General features: G+C 39.8%; 1 pseudogene; it reads right to left on the bottom strand.

Annotated features, from left to right (window-relative positions):
• Positions 1-5,444: 5,444 nt before the first annotated feature.
• On the bottom strand, positions 5,445-6,386 carry LOC127040918 (olfactory receptor 4D9-like; annotated as a pseudogene).
• Between the last annotated feature and the right edge of the window lie 1,220 nt (positions 6,387-7,606).

The following is a 7,606-nucleotide window of genomic DNA, read 5'->3' on the forward strand; positions in this document are numbered from 1 at the left end:
AGTGGATGGGACTGGATGACAGGGGATGGATCAATCAATAGTTTCCCTCTTCTGTTCATTCCCTTTGAAGTACCTCACATCGGCCACTGTCAGAAGGCAGGATACTGGACTAGATGTACCATTGGTTTGACCTCGTATGGTCATTTATATATTTTAATGTTGTAATGTAAAACTTACAATTTTCTTAACTTAACATTGCATGAATATTAAATAGCTGGGCACTATTTCTTGTTCAATATGAATAATTATATTGCTACAAACTATTTTCAATTTAGCAAAACTAAATGAATTAAAGATTGATGCATTGCATACAGTTTGTGGAAAGTAGCTATTTAGTCCATGAAACAGAAGGGGATGAGAGGGTGGCACACAGGAAGCTGGTGGGGCTAAAAGAGGAAAGCAAGGAGCCCTTGATGTGTGCAAGGGGCTCAGTTGACAAAAGCTACGAAATGTGAGACCCCACCTATTACACTGAGTATTACTGTTACTGATGCATCTAGGAGAGAGAGAAGAGCACATTTATGAAAAAAAATGGGGAAAGTATCTAAAAGCAGATTTAACTTGGAAGAATGGACAACAGCTAGAGGAAGCTAAAAACATATCTATATTTGCAACTATTCAGGAAAAGTATTATAAAATACTTCATCAATGCTAAGTCAGTCCACTTAAGCTCAGGAAAAGGTATAAGAAAGGGAAACCTAATGTCTAGAGAAGATGTGGAGGCATATATGCTGGGATTGCATTAAGATAATAGTACAGAAATTAGACAATATTTTTGACTAGGGAAGAGACTGAAATCCAGGACCTCTATGGTGGCATTCTCAGAAATGCTCCCAGTTCCACGCGCAGGGCCAGGTAGGCAGGTAGAGCTTCAGAATCTCAATGCATGGATGAGACGATGGTGTAGAGAGGAGGGGTTTACGTTCATTAGGAACTGGGGAAACTTTTGAGATGGGAGGAGCCTGTACAGGAGATATGGGCTCCACCTAAACCAAAGTGGAACCAGGCTGCTGGCACTAAACATTAAAAAGGTTGTAGATCAGTTTTTAAACTAGGGGATGGGGGAAAGCCTACTGCTGTAGAGCAACATGTGGATCAGACACAGACTTCTCTTAGGGGAGAGTCTGATAATAGAGAATCTCCAGGTTATAGTCAGGAACAAAGGACGGAAAAGGATAATGTAAGAGCCGGATCAGATGATAAACAGTCACATAAAAAAGAATCTGGCACCTCAGAAAAGGGCAGACAAATAAACAAGGACAAGTTTTTAAATGCTTAAAAACAAATGCTAGAAGTCTAAATAATAAGATGAGTGAACTAGAGTGCCTTGTGATAAAGGAGGATATTGATATAATAGGCATCACAGAAACCTGGTGGACTGAGAGCAATCAATGGGACACAATCATTTCTGGGTACAAAATATATCAGAAGGACAGAACAGGTCATGCAGGGGGAGGAGTGGCACTATATATGAAAGAAAATGTAGATTCAAATGAAGTAAAAATCTTAAGTGAATCCGCATGTTCCACAGAATTCCTATGGATAGAAATTTCATGCTCTAATAAAAATATAACATTATGGATCTATTATCGACCACCTGACCAGGACAGTAATAGTGATGATGAAATGCTAAGAGAAATTAGAGAGGCTATCAAAATTAAGAACCCAATAATAGTGGGAGATTTCAATTATCCTCATATTGACTGGGAACATTTCACTTCAGGATGAAATGCAGAGATGAAATTTCTCAATACTTTAAATGACTGCTTCATGGAGCAGCTGGTACAGGAACCGACAAGGGGAGAGGCAACTCTAGATTTAATCCTGAGTGGAGCGCAGGAGCTGGTCCAAGAGGTAACTATAGCAAGACAGTTGGAAATAGTGACCATAATACAATAACATTCAACATCCTTGTGGTGGGAAGAACACCTCAACAGCCCAACACTGTGGCATTTAATTTCAAAAGGGGGAACTATACAAAAATGAGGGGGTTAGTTAAACAAAAGTTAAAAGGTACAGTGACTAAAGTGAAATTCCTGCAAGTTGCATGGGTCCTTTTTAAAGACACCATAATAGAAGCCCAACTTCAATGTATACCCCAAATTAAGAAACACAGTAAAAGAACTAAAAAAGAGCCACCGTGGCTTAACAACCATGTAAAAGAAGCAGTGAGAGATAAAAAGACTTCCTTTAAAAAGTGGAAGTCAAATCCTAGTGAGGCAAATCGAAAGGAGCACAAACACTGCCAACTTAAGTGCAAGAGTGTAATAAGAAAAGCCAAAGAGGAGTTTGAAGAACGGCTAGCCAAAAACTCAAAAGGTAATAACAAAATGTTTTTTTAAGTCCATCAGAAGCAGGAAGCCTGCTAAACAACCAGTGGGGTCCCTTGACGATAGAGATACAAAAGGCTTGCTTAAAGATGATAAAGTCATTGAAGAGAAACTAAATGGATTCTTTGCTTCAATCTTCACGGCTGAGGATGTTAGGGAGATTCTCAAACCTGAACTGGCTTTTGTAGGTGACAAATCTGAGGAACTGTCACAGATTGAAGTGTCACTAGTGGAGGTTTTGGAATTAATTGATAAACTCAACATTAACAAGTCACTGGGACCAGATGGCATTCACCCAAGAGTTCTGAAAGAACTCAAATGTGAAGTTGCGGAATTATTAACTCAGGTTTGTAACCTGTCCTTTAAATCAGCTTTGGTACCCAATGACTGGAAGTTAGCTAATGTAATGCCAATATTTAAAAAGGGCTCTAGAGGTGATCCCGGCAATTATAGACTGGTAAGTCTAAAGTCGGTACCAGGCAAATTAGTCGAAACAATAGTTAAGTATAAAATTGTCAGACACATAGAAAAACATAAACTGTTAAGCAATAGTCAACATGGTTTCTGTAAAGGAAAATCGTGTCTTACTAATCAATTAGAGTTCTTTGAAGGGGTCAACAAACATGTGGACAAGGGGGATCCAGTGGACATAGTGTATTTAGACTTCCAGAAAGCCTTTGACAAGGTCCCTCACCAAAGGCTGTTACGTAAATTAAGCTGTCATAGGATAAAAGGGAAGATCCTTTCATGGATTGAGAACTGGCTGAAAGACAGGGAACAAAGGGTAGGAATTAATGGTAAATTCTCAGAATGGAGAGGGGTAACTAGTGGTGTTCCCCAGGGGTCAGTCCTAGGACCAATCCTATTCAATTTATTCATAAATGATCTGGAGAAAGGGGTAAACAGTGAGGTGACAAAGTTTGCAGATGATACTAAACTACTCAAGATAGTTAAGACCAAAGTAGATTGTAAAGAACTTCAAAAAGATCTCACAAACCTAAGTGATTGGGCAACAAAATGGCAAATGAAATTTAATGAGGATAAATATAAAGTGATGCACATGGGAAAAAATAACCCCAACTATACATACAATATGATGGGGGCTAATTTAGCTACAACGAGTCAGGAAAAAGATCTTGGCGTCATCATGGATAGGTCTCTGAAGATGTCCACGCAGTGTGCAGAGGCGGTCAAAAAAGCAAACAAGATGTTAGGAATCATTAAAAAGGGGATAGAGAATATATTATTGCCCTTATATAAATCCGTGGTACGCCCACATCTCAAATACTGTGTACAGATGTGGTCTCCTCATCTCAAAAAAGATATTCTAGCACTAGAAAAGGTTCTGAAAAAGGCAACTAAAATGATTAGGGGTTTGGAGAGGGTCCCTTATGAGGAAAGATTAAAGAGGCTAGGCCTCTTCAGCTTGGAAAAGAGGAGACTAAGGGGGGATATGATAGAGGAATATAAAATCATGAGTGATGTTGAGAAAGTGGATAAGGAAAAGTTATTTACTTATTCCATTAATACAAGAACTAGGGGTCACCAAATGAAATTAATAGGTAGCAGGTTTAAAACAAATAAAAGGAAGTTCTTCTTCACATAGCACACAGTCAACTTGTGGAACTCCTTACCTGAGGAGGTTGTGAAGGCTGGGACTATAACAATGTTTAAAAAGGAACTGGATAAATTCATGGTGGCTAAGTCCATAAATGGCTATTAGCCAGAAAGGGTAAAGAATGGTGTCCCTAGCCTCTGTTCATCAGAGGATGGAGATGGATGGCAGGAAAGAGATCACTTGATCATTGCCTGTTAGCTTCACTCCCTCTGGGGCACCTGGCATTGGCCACTGTTGGTAGACAGATACTGGGTTAGATGGACCTTTGGTCTGACCCGGTACGGCTGTTCTTATGTTATGTTATGTTCTTATGACTAATTAAACAGATTTCTCAAGAATAGAAAAGGAAGGCCACCTACAGAAGCCAGAATTATTGTCCAAAGTTGGTTACTGACTCAGGACAGAGCACGCTGATAACAAAATTACTTTATGTAGCAAGATATGTGATCGCTCATGTCTGGAGAAGGATAGATCCACCAACATTAATGGCACAGGGAAATAAAGTATGGGCAAATCTTCTAATAGATAAAAGGGCAGAGACTCATTAATTGATTTAGTTGAGATTAGACTCATAGACTCATAGACTTTAAGGTCAGAAGGGACCATTATGATCATCTAGTCTGACCTCCTGCACAATGCAGGCCACACAATCTCACCCATCCACTCCTGTAGCAAACCCTTAGCCTATGTCTGAGTTACTGAAGTCCTCAAATCGTAATTTGAAGACCTCAAACTGCAGAGAATCCTCCAGCAAGTGATCCATGCCCCATGCTGCAGAGGATGGCGAAAAACCTCCAGGGCCTCTGCCAATCTGCCCCAGAGGAAAATTCCTTCCCGATCCCAAATATGGTAATCAGTTAAACCCTGAGCATGTGGGCAAGACTCATCAGCCAGCACCCAGGAAAGAATTCTCTGTAGTAACTCAGATCCCATCCCATCTAACATCCCATCACAGACCACTGGGCATATTTACCTGCTGATAATCAAATATCAATTGCCAAATGAATTGCCAAAATTAGGCTATCCCATCATACCATCCCCTCCATAAACTTATCAGGCTTAGTCTTAAAGCCAGATATGTCTTTTGCCCCCACTACTCTCCTTGGAAGGCTGTTCCAGAACTTTCCTCCTCAGATGGTTAGAAACCTTCATCTAATTTCAGGTCTAAAGCTTTGAGCAGGAGGTTGAACTAGATGATTGGCCCTGAGCAGTGGGTTGGACTAGATGATCTACTGAGGTCCCTTCCAACTCTGATAGTCTGTGATTCTATGATTCTATGAATTGAGGTCAAGTAAAGTACATATTGAATCATTTCTATGTTTGGAGTTTGGACATAATGAGTACAAAGTTCGTGCTAAGAGGTTGACCAACACAATTTTTTTACATGTCAAAAATAGGGATTAAAGATATGGATTGTTAAAACTCTAACAGAAAGTTCATTTTTAAGACAATAATAACAATTGAAAAAAAAAGATAATTCAAGATACATTCTGACTTTATAGTTTCTTCCCTGAGGACAGGATTCTGCTCATCAGTCTCCTGATGGCCTTTTTCATCTCAGCGTTTCTCAGCGTGTAGATCATTGGGTTCAGCATTGGGGTGATTACAGTGTAAATGATTGAAGCCAACTTGTTCATGGGCAATTTCCAGAAGGGCCTAGCATAGATGAAGATGCGGGGTATGAATTGTAAACACACAATTGTGATCTGGGATCCACAGGTAGACAGAGCTTTGTGCTTCCCATCTGTAACATGTATCTTTAGCTTGACAAAGATGATGGTGTACGAAATGAGCAGGATGATGAACATTACTATGACAAACATCCCACCATTGGAAACCATCAGCAGCTCGACCAAGTAGGTGTGCGTGCAGGCCAATTTGATGACTTGTGGGATATTACAGTAGAAATTGTCCAAGATGTTTGGACCACAGAAAGCCAACTGGAAGATCAATGCAATCTGAACAGCAGAGTGAGCCAATCTACCCAGCCATGCCCCTGCCACCAGCCCCATGCACACACCATCATTCATGATAGGCAAGTAACACAGTGGTTTATAGATGGCTATATACCGATCAGCAGCCATCATCACAAGGGCTACAGTCATAGCACCAGTGAAGATGTGGAAGAAGAACATCTAGAGGATGCACTCATTGAACAAGATGGTTCTGTGCTGGGAGAAAAGACCCAACAGCAATTCTGGAGCATTGACTGATGAGTCACTAACATCTAGGAAAGCCAAGCTGGCCAGCAAGAAGTACATGGGGGTGTGGAGCCAGCGGCTGGTGATCACAGTGGTGATGATGGTGAAGTTTCCCATCCAGGTTGTCAAGTAGATTATGAAGAAAACAACGAAGATGCATTGCTGCAGCTCAGCAATCTGGATGAGGACCAAGGGAACAAATTCTGTTACTGTGGAGCTGAGGTTCTGCTGTTCCATTTATTAGCTTCAAAACATGTCTAGAGAGGCAACTGTAATAATTAGTATGAAAAAGTTCTTATTATTCCCTTCTTGAATTATTAGTATTAAGTCAATATTAGTGCCTCTTGACAGACATTTTGCTTAATAATTATCTTAGTTTACTAAATTCTGTCACACTCAGTGCAGGGCATCCCTGCTACAGCAGACCCTATGAACTACACCAGTTGTCATGTTGAGTTTTGGGATCATTGGGAGTGAAAAGGAGCAGCCTACCTATGAAATCAAGCCTTTGTCTAACTGTTAGAATAGAAATATTCAAGTTTGTCTGGCCTACACTTTAAGAATTTACGTATATTCTTATCACTTAACTAGTTATAGAGATATTAAAGAAAGAATCAAAATCATTGTCTATCAGCGTAAGGGACTTCTCTCACTGTGACAGTCTGAGGTCTTGTTTAGTCATATTGAAATAAGGCAACCTGGGGCTGTTAGGAAGGTGATCCGATCTATTACTTCCAGAGAAAGGAAAGAGCCGAAAACATATAAAAGGAAATTTAGTTTGATAGTTTTCTGTCTGGTAAGAGCTCACTTATCAATAGACACAGCTGGAGAACCCTTATATCTGTATAAATGTAGTTGTGAAATCCTCACTTCTGTATTGTTTTGTATGTTTATTTGCATGGTCTCTATCTGGTTCTATGATTGTTTCTGTCTGCTGTTTAATTAATTTTGCTGGGTGTAAACTAATTAAGGTGGTGGGATATAATTTGTTAAATAACCATGTTACAATATGTTAGGATTGGTTAGGTAAATTTTAGTAGAATGATTGGTTAAGGTATAGCTAAAAATATTACTATATAAATTAGAGGCTAACAAGAAGTAAGCTGGGATTCGAAAATAAGGAAAAAGGAACTTGGATTTAAGCTTGCTGGAAGTTCACCCCAATAAACATCCAATTGTTTGCACCTCAATGTGGGGGTCATAAGAAATTATCAGACGTTCATGACAAACAGAACGCCCTTCCCATATTCATATGTGGCAAGGAGGTCCAACGTAGTTCCTGGTTTAGACTGAAGAAGGGTTGGAATGGGAAGCTGGAGAACCACTTATTTAGAGGATTCACATGCCCAGTGTGTGCCCTTGGTTACAAGAAGAGAAGGAATTAACTCTAATTGTCTTTAGAAGCAATTGCATGTGCTCACCGCATCTGAAATAAATCCAGTCACTGTATTAGGTGC

Source organism: Gopherus flavomarginatus (genome assembly GCF_025201925.1).
Source record: "Gopherus flavomarginatus isolate rGopFla2 chromosome 11 unlocalized genomic scaffold, rGopFla2.mat.asm SUPER_11_unloc_1, whole genome shotgun sequence".
NCBI classification, from domain to species: domain Eukaryota; kingdom Metazoa; phylum Chordata; order Testudines; family Testudinidae; genus Gopherus; species Gopherus flavomarginatus.